Genomic DNA, 15,447 nt, shown 5'->3' on the forward strand with positions numbered 1-15,447 from the left:
GCAACTGTCTACCCCCCTTCGTTATCCTCTGTCTAGCCGGGAATATTCCAAAAATTGCCCACTCTGCTGTAAAAGGGATGAAGTTTACCAGATGTTCCATAGCATATTGGCGTATCTGGAGCCAAAAGCGACGTAGAAGTGGGCACGACCAGAAACAATGGAATAGGTCAGCTTTAATAGCGTGACATTTCAGACATAGAAACATAGAAACATAGAATTTGATGGCAGATAAGAACCACTTGGTCCATCTAGTCTGCCCCTTTTTTATTTTATCCTTTAGGCAATCTCAACCCTTTTTTAACCTTAATTCTTTGTAAGGATATTCATATGCCTGTCCCAAGCATGTTTAAATTGCCCTACAGTCTTAGCCTCTACCACCTCTGATGGGAGGCTATTCCACTTATCCACTACCCTTTCTGTGAAGTAATTTTTCCTTAAATTTCCCCTGAACCTCCCCCCCTCCAGTCTCAATGTATGCCCTCGAGTTCTAATGCTTGTTTTCCTTTGAAGAATGTTTCCCTCCTGAACTTTGTTAAGACCCTTGATATATTTGAAAGTTTCTATCATGTCCCCCCTTTCCCTTCACATTTGTTCGAATCTGTCATACCCGCCTTAAATTGTTTATATGGGCAAAAGTAAGCTCTGTGAACTATATTATAAAACATCTGCTGGTATTGTGTTGAGGGCAAAAGTTTGCAGGAGTGTAGCAAACTTTTCAATAGTATGTCACATGTCAATTCAGGAAAGTCTGATTGCCATTTTCGTATTCCTGAGTCAGATTGAGAGTGATCTAGCTGAGTGTTTAAACGTTTGTAATGTAGTGAAAGGGCTTTCTTTGTGGCTGGTGGGGTACGTAATAGGGTATCTAATGCATTATTCAAGTCTCCCCTCGATAGTGTTTTAAGTATCGAACAGGAATAATGTTGCAACTGGAGAAAAGCCAATGGATAATTGCGTAGGAATGGGAATTTTTCCTGCGACTGAGTAAATGTAAGAGGTTTCCCCAACTCCGTATCTACTATTTGTCCTATGTCCTGCAGACCCTCATTATGAAACATCGTAAAGGGGAACCCCGCCTCCCCATGCTGGAAGTCAGGATTACCCAGAAACCGCAGAAACAGGGATTTGTGGCCCCCCAAGTTTCCGGATCGTCTCAAAAAGTGCCAAAGGCGATAAACCGACCACAGAAGGGGATTATCTTTCAGATCCTGATCACAGTCTGCCTCCATACAGTGGAGGAAGTTTGTCAAGTTTTTAGATTTTATGAATTGTGCCTCAAGATGTGTATTTGCATATGTGTCCTTGTCGTTTAACCAGTCTCACAGGAATCTCAATAAGGACGCGTGGTTATAAAGTAATACGTTTGGGAAGTTAATTCCGCCATTAGATTTTGGTTGTTGTAATTTATGCATGGCAATACGTGGCCTCTTGCCTTTCCATATAAACTGCCGAAACAGTTTAGTTATGTGGGTCAGATCAGATCTACTGAGTAACACCGGAAAGGATTGTAAAATATACAATAACCGTGGAAACTTACCCATTTTTATCAGAGCAGCCCTCCCTAAATACGAAAGCATTAATTGGTTCCATCCTTCCAGCTCTTTCGTTATGAGGGTTATTGCCTCTTTTACATTCAACCTATATAAATCTGAGGGATATTTCGGAAGTTTAATGCCCAAATATGTTATGTGAGTGTTAGCCCAATTTATAGGAATCTGTCTCCCCCACCCCGGGCGTTTTACCCCATGCTTTAAATATAGCCCTATAGATTTTGAAAGGTTAACTTGGAAACCCGAAATTTGTCCAATTGTGTCCAATAAAGCTAAAATATCCTGCAACAAATCTTTGGGGTTCCCAATATAAACTAATACATCGTCAGCGAATGCCGATAGCTTTACCTCTTTTTCCCCAATTGGGATACCCTGATAAATCATCGAGTTCTGTAGTACTCGGAAGAGGGGGTCTATGGATAAATTAAACAGAATGGGTGACAGCGGGCAGCCCTGTCTTGTACCTCTTTGCATAGAAATCCGAGGACCCCGTTTGCCGTTAACCAGCAAAGAGGTTGTCGGAGCTGTGTAGAGATATTTAATAATATCTATAAAATTCCTGTTAAACTCTCTGAAGTGTAGTACACTAAACAGGTGATGACATGACACGGTGTCAAAGGCCTTATGTGTGTCCAGACTTAAGAGCATGTGTTCCGAATTAGGGGTATTTCTGGACGCCACCGTTGCCGCTATTGCTGTACGGATGGCCTTGACTGATTGACGGCCGCGCACAAAACCATACTGATGGTCCGTCAGCAAGTCAGGGAGAATTAGCTACAATCTATTCGCTATAATTTCGTAACAATTTTAAAGTCAGAGTTTAAGAGGGAAATGGGCCTATATGAATCCGCCAACAGTGGATCCTTGTCTGGTTTGAGGATATGAGTAGTGTACGCCTGAGAAAACGTCGGATAAGTGGGGCGTTCCCGATAAATTTTATTATAGAGTTCCAATAATGTCGGCATGAGTTCTTGTTGCAATAGTTTATAGTAAGCCCCAGTAAACCCATCAGGTCCCAGTAACTTATTGGGTTGTAATGATGTTATAACCGCTTTAATTTCTTCTTCCCGAATGTCCCCATCTAATGTTTCTTGTTGTTCTGGGCTAAGTGTAGGTAGATTCGCCAGAGACAGAAAATCCCTCTGCAGTTCCTTCTGCGGGGAGATAGGACTATAGAGCTCAGTGTAAAAGTCACTAAGATGTGCCAGAATATCGGTGGTTCTAGTGTGGGTCACATTCCGGGTGTTATCCCTCAGGGCTGCAATAAAGGTATGCTTCCTCTGTGCTTTGGACATAGTGGCCAACAACTTCCCCGTTCTATTTCCCCAATTTTAGTAATGAAATTTAGTGAAACGTTGTTGTGCCTGGGCCGTTAAAAAGGCATCAAGCAATTTTTTATCGCGCAGATATATTTCTAGAAGATCTTCAGAAGGGTTAGTTTTGTAAGCATTAAAACTACGGGACATGGCTGCATGTAATACATGATACTGTTTGGAGCTATCTTTCCTCTTCTTCACTACGTAGCCAATTATGTGACCCCACAGCACTGCCTTTGACGTCTCCCAGAACAACACCGAGTTATTCCAATGCTTTATATTATCGTCCACAAAATTATTCCAAGAGTGTAGTAGGAATTTCCTGAAATCATTCGTAGTGGACAAGTAGTCCAGGAAATGCCAAAGGCAGTCCACACCCGCACGGGAGCCAGCATATATCTCCAATCGTACTGGTGCATGGTCCGAGATGATTATGTCATCTAAAGCAGCATTTTTGGTTTGATCCAAAAAGTGATCAGCCATCAAAATATAGTCTATCCTCGACAATGAACCATGTACCCTGGATAGATGACTATAAGATCTGTCAGTCTGGTGCAAGAGGTGCCATGGATCACTTAAGTGTAAATTGTCCTTTATTTCCCATAAATATGTCCAGCATGGGGAGGACGGTCTCACGACGCAAGAAGATTTATCCAATACGGGGTCGTCTACTGTGTTGAAATCCCCACCCACTACCAGGGTGTAGTTAACCCTGCTAGCCAAGACCTGAGTGAGCCAGCGGAAAAACTCTCCAGTTGCCACATTGGGAGCGTACAGGTTCACTAGCGTAAATTTGTTACGCTCAATCAGTGTATCTAGTATTAAGTAGCGGCCCTCAGGATCCGCTACTGAATGCAGGATTTCATATCTGAGTTGTCTGTGGAATACAATCGCCACCCCTCTAGACTTGGAAGAGTAAGAGGCTTGCACTCACTCCGCTATCCAGGGGGTACGTAGCGTAGACACATCACCCATTCTCCAATGAGTTTCCTGTAAAAAGGCTATAGAGGGGCATTTCCTACGGAGGTGGGTGAGAATCTTTTTCCTCTTAATTGGGGTGTTCAGTCCGCCCACATTCCAGGATAGTATGGAGCAATGGGAGTCATCCCTAACATTAGGGACGCTAGAGGTATCATTCGCCATCAGTAAGGAAAATAGTAGGGGAATAGTTACGACCTAACCTCCCTCTCGCAGTCAAAAGGAAAAACCTCCCCGCACCCAGGAGGAGTATCGGGTGGGCCCTAAGTACCAGAAGACACGAGCCCCAGCCCCCTCCCTCCACCTCACATCTCTGAATCCCTGACATATAAACAAGGCAGGCCAGTGTAATTCGGAAATGAAATTGAAGCAATACATTAACTTTTTTTGTACAAACATATAAATCTGGGTCAACCAACAGACCCAAAATAAATAACTGAGGATCCCCAACTCCATCGGAGGGGATGCTCCATCTTGTCAAAAAACAAAATACAAATAACAAAAACAACATCAATGCTTTGTAAAATTGTCAAAGCAACATCAAGTTAGAGTAAAAGAAAAACAAATTAGATATAAACATCCAAGGTCATATATTGTGACTTAGCTATATATTAAGACTCAATAACAGGGATTTGAGGACTGATTTGGATACCTCCCAGGGAACCCCCCCGGGAACATAGCAGAACCAAAGCTGGTAATAATGATAAGGGCAATTTTCCCCGAGTAGGAAACCACAGGGTATCCAGACCCCTCAACTGGTGACATTCCCATATGTCACGGAGAACCCATGAAATTAGTTATCAGTACTAACTTTAGAGCGAGCCGGTGAAGGAGGACCATTTTACAGGAAATGTGACTTCGCTTGTTAAGGGTTAGTGAATAACTGAGTACGGCTATTCTCAACAACCCTCAATTTGGCTGGGTATAGCAGTGCAAATTTTATTTTTTTGTTTACCAGGAACTTACAGACCTCCGAAAAGGCCTTGCGTTTTTGAGAGACCATGACAGAGAAGTCTTGGAACACTAAGATTTTTTGTCCCTCCACCCTAAGCTCGGGGGCAGCGCGATATGCTTGTAGTAATTTCTCTTTGTCCCTATAGTCGAGAAATTTGGCGATAGTCGGTTTTGGAAGTGCACCCCTGTCCCTGCGTTGCGCACCTAATCTGTGTGCTCGCTCCACCGGCAGCGGAGGACCCGTATCTGGAAACCCCAGCACCACTGGAACGAGAGTGCTGATGTAAGCCTGCAACTGTGTATCTGAAACCGACTCAGGTATGCCTATAAAGCGCAAATTACATCTTCTATTTCTATTTTCTAAATCATCAAGTTTTTCCTTCATGATGTGGATAGTTTGAGACTAAGTGGCAAGTTCCTGTTGCATAACATGTATGGAGTCTTCGGTGTCGCTAGTCCTTTGTTCTAGAGTGTCAAGTCTAGCTGCGTTTGCTTCTATCTTAGCCAAAGACGTATACAGCCTAGCATGTAAGTCCTCAAATTTCTTATCAATAAGGGGCATTAACATATTAATAACCTCTTTAGCATTCTCAGCTGGCGATGGAAAGGCAATATTGCGAGGATATGACTGGGAAGCAGAGACCTCCCCTCCGGATAAGGGAGAGAGAGGAGAAGGCGGATGGGATGCATTCCCCTTTTGGTCAGTTTGACGTTTATAGGTTGATTTCGCATTAGAGGCAGGCATGTCTGTTGAGGATTTCTGATGTCTTTCCAGAAATTTGTCCATAACACTATGGGCCAAAATAAAGAAAAACCTCAGGGCCGGCACACATGCACGGGCTGGCAGAGGAGCCCAGAAAAACGTGTTATAGTCTTACTGAAGTGTGCAGATTAGACCTTGTAGTTTTACCCTAACATCTACATTTCACATAAAATAACGAATTGACAGTGAGCGGTACCTTTTAGAAGAGCCAAACAGAAAAAGGGTCGAGCGCTGCTCTCTAAACACAGTAAAGATCGCGGGCAACTCAACACATCAGCAGTTGCAGCACATTAAAAATAAAAAATAATTTGAATACAGAAACGGTACTACTGGTAAGTATGAGAAAATAAATGAACAGTAAGGAGAAAAATACACAATCTAACCACAAGGTGGCAGCGCAGTTATCAATAAAGGAATCTCTTGATACCTGGGGAGAAATATGTGAACCAGGGAGTAAGAATAAAATGTAAATTAAAAAAAAAAAAGTTCCTGAGGTGCACAGAGAGTCAGCTTTGGCAAGGGGTGTGGCGGGGGGGGGGGGGGTAATTGAGAAGGCAGGAGTCCTTATACAAGCAATCTGCAGACAATCCAAGGACAGGTATAGTTCAGCTCCCTAAAAGCAAAGTAGAAACTGTTCAGGTGTAAGTCCTGCAATCAGGTCGGAGCCAGCTACCTCACCCGTCCAGTCGTGACACGAACAAAAATACAAATACACTGTTCTGTATCATATAAGCATAGGTGCCCAAAAATGCGTGTAGGGAGGGAAGCAGTAGTGGAGCAGAGAGGAGGAAAATGGAATGGGTAGGGAGGAAGTATGGTGGGGGAATGGGAAACACACTAGGGGGGGACGGATTGAAGAGTAGGGAGAGAATAAATACCAGAGTCTGTTAGTAAAGGAGGATAGAGGGAGGAGGGTGACAGACAGTGTTAGTACCTGGGGGAGAAGAGCATGTAATCCCATGCAGGCAAACAGCATCCATGGTGGTGATATGGGAGAGGCTGCAGAATTCCTCGGACTGAGACTGATGGCGAGCCCAACACTAGCAGCAGAGTAGATTGCTTGAGTAAGAGAAGGTCCCCCGCGTCCGGCGGAGCATACCGCGGGGCCGCACAGCATCAATTTCAAGGTTTTTTTTTTAACACATTGCTACTTGTCTCACTTTATTTATCATTTGACCTGCCTACCCGCATAGTAGGTCATTTCAGCCTTCCCAGTGACAACCCTAATCTATCTAGTGCCACAGAACTTCTTCGTTATCTACGTCTTTGGTCTTCTCCAGTGGATGTTATGTCTTCCCACTGTGTAGCTCATGTTTTCCCTACACACTGCTAGTACGGAGCACAGTTGCACCTTACAAATCAATATTAATGATGATAATAAAAATAATAATAGTCACTTTAGCTCATGCCACTGTGACTGATGCATAGGCCAACTGGTAAACTGTAGAACAGCCTTTTTAAAGCACTTAACATTTGAGAAAAGTGCCTAGAAAATGTATAATGCCTATCACTTGTGAGCAAACAGATTGAAATATTTCTGTGACCATGAAGTGTAAAGCACATAATAATTTGTGCAGGCCAGGATTGCTTTGGATAGCACAGTTAAAGGCTGTAACCAGAGCTGTTTCTTGCGGCGGCTGAGGGCACGGGGCACCCGCCGCGGTTCTTGGTGGCTCTCTTGGTTCTTCCCCTCCTACCCGTCATTACTACTCCACTCGGGGGCAGAGTTTCATGTAATGACATGTTTGCGCCCGAGCAGAGATGTACTGATGGGGAGGAGGGGACCCAGGACATGGGCAGGTGGGCAAGCAAGCCAGGAGGAGTGAGATGTGGGCCGGCATGGGCCGAAGAGCCGCAGAGATGCAGCGCAGGGTGGTAGGCAGGATAAAGAGGACAGCTGGCCGGTGGATGCCACTGCAAAAGTAAGTTTAACACTCTGCCTCTCTCTCCCCCTCCCTCCCTCTCTTTGTAGAAGGGGGACTCTTGCCTGCCATAAAATGTAAAATGGGGACTCTTGCCTGCTGAAATGTGTAAAATGGTACTCTTGCCTGCCGTAATGTGTAAAATGGGGACTCTTGCCTGCTGTAATGTGTAAAATGGGGACTCTGCATGCCGTAATGTGTATAAGGAGGACTCTTGCCTGCCGTAATGTTTAAAATGGGGACTCTGCCTGCTGTAATATGTACAATGGGGACTTTAGCCTGTCGTAATGTGTATAATGGGCACTCTGCCCACCATAATGTGAAAAATGGGGACTCTGCCTGTCGTAATATGTAAAATGGAAACTCTTGCCTGCTGTAATGTGTAAAATGGGGACTCTTGCCTGCCATAATGTGTAAAATGGGGACTCTTGCTTGCGGTAATGTGTAAAATGGGTACTCTTACCTGCTGTAATGTGTAAATGGGGACTCTGCCTGCCATAATGTGTAAAATGGGGACTCTTGCCTGCCGTAAAGTGTAAAATGGGGACTCTTGCCTGCCGTAATGTGTTGGTGCAAGGTCAAAAACTGGGCTGTAAGGTAGTCGTTTCAGGCAAGGCCACGCCCATTGCAGCAAGGTCATGACCATTTTAACAAGGCCACAACCCCTTGTGGGGGCGCATTTTTTTATCTGTGGGGGGCGCATTTTTTATGCCAATGGGGGGGTGCGCATTTTTAAATCTCGCAGTGGGAGCCAAATTGGCTACAAACAGCCCTGGCTGTAGCCATCCCTTTCCTGCTCATAAAGATTCAGCAGGGTCTTTCTGTTGAGCCTTAACAATTGTATCACCTGGTCTGTCAGAGATTCTAGGTCCACTCTTTTCCGAAATGTAATTCCTGTGGAATCCCCTCATGCTGCTGTTACTGCTGCTGCTCTTCCTCTTCTCTGCTTCTGGCCCCTTTCTCCTCCTTAATGTGCTGCAGAACAATGAGAGAATATCAACCATCTCTTCAGCCATAGCCTCTCATATAGGCATCACAGTAAAATGGAATGCAGTACGTGCAATCTCTACCAAAGTTCTCTCAAGGAGATAACATCGTGGTCCCAATTTGTTCAGACTCAATTTTCTAGGGCAATGCTAGATGTTGTTACTAGGAATCTTTAATCTAGAGTTTTGAGCTTTACCTCTTGATGCATCCATGTTAAATAATAGGGGTATGTATGCAAGAGCTTTTCTAGATCTGTGCTGTGTTCAGCAAGTGGTGAGCATGGCGGTTCGGCCTGAAAATCATTAACTATCCTTTATACTTTATACATCAAGCCATCTATTTTTCAGGATAAGCTGCTCCTCACCACTGTGGGAGGAATTCAAGTGTTTTGCACGCTGGTGGCCACTAGATGGTGCCTGATGAGGCAATTCAAGTGCTGCTCTGTTCGGGCATGCACAGCCACACTGCACAGCTGATATTACTGATATGTTGTTCTGTCATCTTGACAGGCTGGTAACTAATATATATATATATATATATATATATATATATATATAGACCTGGTGTAGAATCTGCACTCGTTGCTAAATGATCCTAATGGATAGGGTGCCTTCAGTGAATAGTCAGAGTATAGGAAAACAGAGACTGCGGCACTCCAATGGTTGAAGAGATATTTAGTGATGAAGCATAAGCTTAAAGAGCTGCAACAAAACAACATCAAAGGTTGACGTTTCGGTGCTACGCAGGCACCGTTCTCAAAACCTAGTAGTAAGCAGAACAAATTGCAATGAATGAAAAACACTCACCTAAATAGGAGAGAACACCCACAGATGGAGAGAGCCGGTTCCGGTCAGCGGCCCGCGCGTCTTCGTGCGCGGCGTCTACTTCCGGTGACGTCAGTCTCCTGGATTCGGACGCACCATGGCAACGCGTCCTGTGATACACGGCGGCGGAGAGCAGTGACGCCGATCCCCCAGTTGCCTGGCGCTATCAGCGTTCCCTCACGCGTCTACCGTGGTCACATGTACTCTGTTGCCTGGTAACCAAATGCCAGGCGCTGATTCGCCTTACCGGCTCCCTCCGCAGGCCTGGGAAACACAAATACAAACAATGGATAGTGGTGACAATCATAAATTACAATCGCTATGAGCACAATCCTGTTGAAATATATCCTGCCACATATAGTATCTAAAGATGCACTGTAGTAAATGTATTATTGAAAAACATATGAAGTAATAATACAAGGGCATGATCTCTCTGTGTTGCAGAGGAAGTGTAAAAACAAGGTGGTAAAAAATGAAAAAAACATAAAAAAAATTAAATAAAGAAATAAATGAATAAAGAATAAATAGAAATGAAGAAAGAAAATGAGAAATAAAGAAGTAGTGGTGAAAAATAAAGAAGTAGTGGTGAAAAATAAAGAAAAAATAAATAAATAATAAATAATAAATAAAGTAAATAGAAATGAATGAATATAAATAAAACTGACCTAAAAATAAAAATAGAGGTAACATAAATACGAAAGTAGAAGTAAAACTGAAAATAAATAGACATAATGAGAATAGAAAGGGCAAAGCAGGGAAAAATGAATAAAGAAAGAAAAGGAGAAGAGAGAAAAGAAAGGGAGAAAAAAATAAAAAGGAAAAGCAGGAACAAGAAGAAAGAAAAAAGGGAATGAACAAGAATGGAAGGGTCAGTAGAGATTGTGTAAATGTAAAGTGGCAAGCAAAAAGTATAATAGGCCGTTAAATAAAAAAGCAAAATAATAAAATTAAGTCAACATAACTGAAGGAGCATGAGAATATAGACTAATATACTTGGCGGAAAAATAATTTCTCTTAGAAAGTCCACTTGACTTTTACAGGAAAGCATTCCAATTGTGGCGTTCGTTAAGTCCTGATGGCCAGACTGTGTTCAAAAGATGTATCCACTTAGTCTCACACCGTAGGAGTTTACCATTCCGGTCGCCCCCACGTAGTGATAATGGAATATGGTCGATGAGCATGTGTTTCAATGAAGATAATGGATGTTTCGCTTGTAGAAAGTGTCTGGCCACTGGTTGATCTGAAGAACCATTTGTGATCGCCTTGCTGATCGAGAAACGGTGTAGAGCCATGCGTTCCCTGGCAGTTCTAATTGTTTTTCCCACGTAATATAGCTGGCATAGACATATGATGATATATACAACGTATGTAGATAAACAAGACAAGGTATGTTTGATGGAGTATACTTTTGATGAATGCGGGTGTTTAAAAGAGGGACCTGTAATCATGTGCGTACAAGTTGTACAACGTGGGCATTTGTAACAGCCATTGGGTTTGGTAAGAAAATGAGTGGTCGGAATAGGATTGTTAAAGCCAGTAATGTCCGTGTGTACGACCATATCTTTAATATTACGTCCTCTTGTATAACAGGCCATTGGACGCCTGTGTTTAAAACATGGCAAGTCACTATCTGTTGAAACAATAGGCCATAAAGCCCTTCTAGCTCGTTGCACAACCTGACTAGATGAAGAGAACTCCATCTTCCATGGAATTACTGCATCCTGTTTTTTTTATTTTCGGTGTGAGGAGTATTTCCCTGCTAATTGCCAACACCTCAATCTTCTGTTGTTTAAGTAATGACAGGTTGTACCCTCTTGCCACAAATTTATCTATGACCTTGTCTATGCTTGACGCTGCAATTTCTGGGCTGCTGGCAATGTGGGCCACCCGCATCATTTGGGACTTGGGTAGGCCCCTCTTTAATGGTTTTGGATGGTGGCTGGATGCTAGCAGTAATGTGTTACGGTCCGTGGGTTTAGAAAATACTTCGGTCCTTAATTTTGGTACTTCCTTTGACACTAAAACATCCAGATAATGTATTGATGTTTTGCTGTGTTGAAATGTAACTGTGATGGTCAACGCTTGAGTATTAATGTACTCAATCATTTGTAACAATAATGCCTCATCGCCCGTCCACAGCAAAAATAGGTCATCTATATAGCGCATATAGATTTTAATACATGGTGTATACACAGGATGTTGAAAGAACATGAGGTCTTCTTCCATGAACATAAATATGTTCGCATAACTCGGCGCAAAATTGCTACCCATGGCGCAGCCCGCTAGTTGCTTGTAGAATTCGCCATTGTACATGAAGTAGTTCCGAGTAAGAGTTAATTCCAACAATTTCATAAATAGCTCTCTATAGAGGTCTGTAATCCTTTGTTGGATATAAAACATACGCATGGCAAATAAACCTTGTTGGTGTGGTATCGAAGTATAGAGACTATTTATTTCTAATGTACACAGAAATGTGTCCTCTCAAATATCTTTTATGGTTGTAAGACGAGTTAGAAAACTTGTAGTATCCTTAAAGAACCTTGGATGCATAGTGATGTATGGTTGTAGGATTCTGTCTAGATACATGGCAATTGGCTGGTAGAGTGAGTCGCGTGCTGATATGATGGGGCATCCGGGGGGGGCAGGTCAAGTTCTTTTGAATCTTCGGGACCGTGTATAAAATAGGGCTCACGGGATATGGTTGTTGGAGAGCCACCCATAGTTTGTCATCCAGGATACCATCAACTTTCGCTTGTTGTAAGATATTTGTTAGTTCCCGCTGGTATTTGTCAAAGTAAAAAATATTACATAAAGAGAACATACAAACTACACACATTTAAGTCTCTATACTTGCAAATATGCGCAGCGAGCACAGCAATATATGGTAACACACGCATTTACACGGACATGCCACAGAGATGGATTCGACACTTATTTCATACAGTACATAATTATAATAATATCAAGCACCAGACATCAGGGTGATTTAAAATTACCAAATGAATTAATGTCATGAATGTGTATTATTTGAACGGAACCAGATACACCTGTCATGTTTACTATTAAAACAAGCAGATTGGTGTGTAGATTAATTTGATACTTGTTGTGAAGTTGTGGGACATTGCAGCGGATAGTTATGATTATATGTACAAAAGCTAAAATAACTTTGTTAGAACAATGAATGATACAGTGAACAGGGAACTCAAGCCAACCCTTTTGGCAGTTTTCAGGGCTGAACCTGATCAGCATATACAAAGAGAATAGTGACTCAATCTTGAAGGAGAGGGAGAGACCCCTCCCCCAGGAACTAGTCACACAGGAAAGTAGTTCCTGTCTAGTGTGGGCTCAGAGTCAGTTGCTTTTGGTCTGAGAGGGAGATGGAGGACTTGCTGGCAGATCAGTTCCTGTATTTATTTACAGAGAGCGGGAGACATAAGCTACATTGGAGGAAATGGTAATTGTATCGTTGGCATGTAACTGAAATTGTATGCAATTGTATGTAACTAAGTTCTAACTGTTTTCTGTGTGAGTGTAACCATGTAACTATAGGTATACTGTACTTTGTAATATATATTGTATCCATATCCTTTTAACAACAAATATATACTTCATTGAGCTTTGGAACTCAGATAATGTGTGGGTGTATAGTTTTCTCTTATGGGATACAGTGTTTTGCGATGTACAGCGCACTTTTATCGTACATGGTAGTAAGCGGTGCAGGCATTTAAAATACATATTAGAGCGGGCATTTTAAATATTTGTGAGAAATCAATTTGGCATTCATATATTGTATAGTCGGATCATATCCCAATTTCTGGTAAACACTGGTGTCCGCGAGTTGACGGTCAATCTCCGCCATGTAGTCTGTGAGGTCCTGGACCACAATGGCTCCCCCTTTGTCTGCTGGATGGACCACAATGTCTTTGTATCCTGATACATTTTTTAGCGCTTTAGATTACTGTCGACTGAGATTATGATGCTGTATTGGGGTGGCCTGTACAAATTTTTGAACAGAGTCATCCATCATTCTAGTAAAGGTTTTGATGGAGTTGTTTTGAGATACTGGGTCAAACGTGGATTTGCTCCTTTTGGCAAGGAACTGTTGGATAGGTGTTGTTGTAGTTGATGGATTGGAATACTGAAAGTGTTCTTGTAACCGAAGCTTTCTGGAGAAGCGGTGTAATTCCAGGTTCCATTTTAAATCGTTGTGTTTGTTTGTGGGAACGAATGAAAGTCCTTTGTTTAAAATCTATATGCGCTATATAGATGACCTATTTTTGCTGTGGACGGGCGATGAGGCATTATTGTTACAATTGATTGAGTACATTAATACTCGAGCGTCGACCATCAGAGTTACATTTCAACACAGCAAAACATCAATACATTATCTGGATGTTTTAGTGTCAAAGGAAGTACCAGAATTAAGGACCAAAGTATTTTCTAAACCCATGGACCGTAACACATTACTGCTAGCATCCAGCCACCATCCGAAACCATTAAAGAGGGGCCTACCCAAGTTTCAAATGATGCGGGTGGCCCGCATTGCCAGCAGTCCGGAAATTGCAGCATCAAGCATAGACAAGGTCATAGATAAATTCGTGGCAAGAGGGTACAACCTGTCATTACTTAAACAACAGAAGATTGAGGTGTTGGCAATTAGCAGGGAAATATTCCTCACACCGAAAATAAAAAAACAGGATTCAGTAATTCCATGGAAGATGGAGTTCTCTTCATCTAGTCAGGTTGTGCAACGAGCTAGCAGGGCTTTATGGCCTATTGTTTCAACAGATAGCGACTTGCCATGTTTTAAACACAGGCGTCCAATGGCCTGTTATACAAGAGGACGTAATATTAAAGATATGGTCGTACACACGGACATTACTGGCTTTGACAATCCTATTCCGTCCACTCATTTTCTTACCAAACCCAATGGCTGTTACAAATGCCCACGTTGTACAACTTGTACGCACATGATTACAGGTCCCTCTTTTAAACACCCGCATTCATCAAAATTATACTCCATCAAACATACCTTGTCTTGTTTATCTACATACGTTGTATATATCATCATATGTCCATGCCAGCTATATTATGTGGGGAAAAACAATTAGAACTGCCAGGGAACGCATGGCTCTACACCGTTCCTCGATCAGCAAGATGATCACAAATGGTTCTTCAGATCAACCAGTGGCCAGACACTTTCTACAAGCGAAACATCCATTATCTTCATTGAAACACATGCTCATCGACCATATTCCATTATCACTACGTGGGGGCGACCGGAATGGTAAACTCCTACGGTGTGAGACTAAGTGGATACATCTTTTGAACACAGTCTGGCCATCAGGACTTAACGAACGCCACAATTGGAATGCTTTCCTGTAAAAGTCAAGAGGACTTTCTAAGAGACATGGGCCAAAATTAACTAATATTCGTGTTTGTGTCGGTTTGTGTAGTGTTTAAACTCGTCTTGTATCGGGTGCATTTTCATGCAACTTTTTGAAACTATATACGGAAAGTTACTAAGCATTCGAGTTTATTGTGTACGTGTTTTCCGATGTCGATGCCAGTCGGGTTTTTTTGCCACATTGACGGCCGTCATTGTCGTTTGCGTACGTGTTTGTGTTGTTTTTGCTGGGGGGTTTTCTAAGTTAAACGCGGCAGGGTTTTTTTTTCCCGCGGCCGCATTTTCACTTTTAGTTTCGGTTTTCATCCCCGTTCGTGATTGGTTGTTTCAGATGGTAGAAGTGTCTGTGCGCAACCATATAAATACGCCCCAAACCGTCCGCACCTCGTGGGTTTAGTTAGTGGTGAGGAGAGAGGTTGTGCAGTGGAGTTTGGTGAGTAGTGTTTGTTTGGAGGAGTATTTTTTGCGAGTTCTGAGTGTTGTATTGTGTTTGAAAGTAGTTTTGTCTTTCTTGTTGTCTTGTATTTTTTGGTTTTGTCTCAATTTTTGTCCAAGTTTTTTTTATTTATAGTCCCTTGTCAGTGTTTGTGTGTGTGTGTGTGTGTGTGTGTGTGTGTGTGTGTGTGTGTGTGTGTGTGTGATTAGTGTAGTGGTAGCGGAGGAGTGTTTTGTTTTGTTTTTTTCTGTGTTGTTTAGTCACACAATTATGTGTGACTCAGAGGTGGCTGAGGTGAGTGACGTGGAGG

The sequence above is a fragment of the Pseudophryne corroboree genome, chromosome 9 (assembly GCF_028390025.1).
Source record: "Pseudophryne corroboree isolate aPseCor3 chromosome 9, aPseCor3.hap2, whole genome shotgun sequence".
NCBI classification, from domain to species: domain Eukaryota; kingdom Metazoa; phylum Chordata; class Amphibia; order Anura; family Myobatrachidae; genus Pseudophryne; species Pseudophryne corroboree.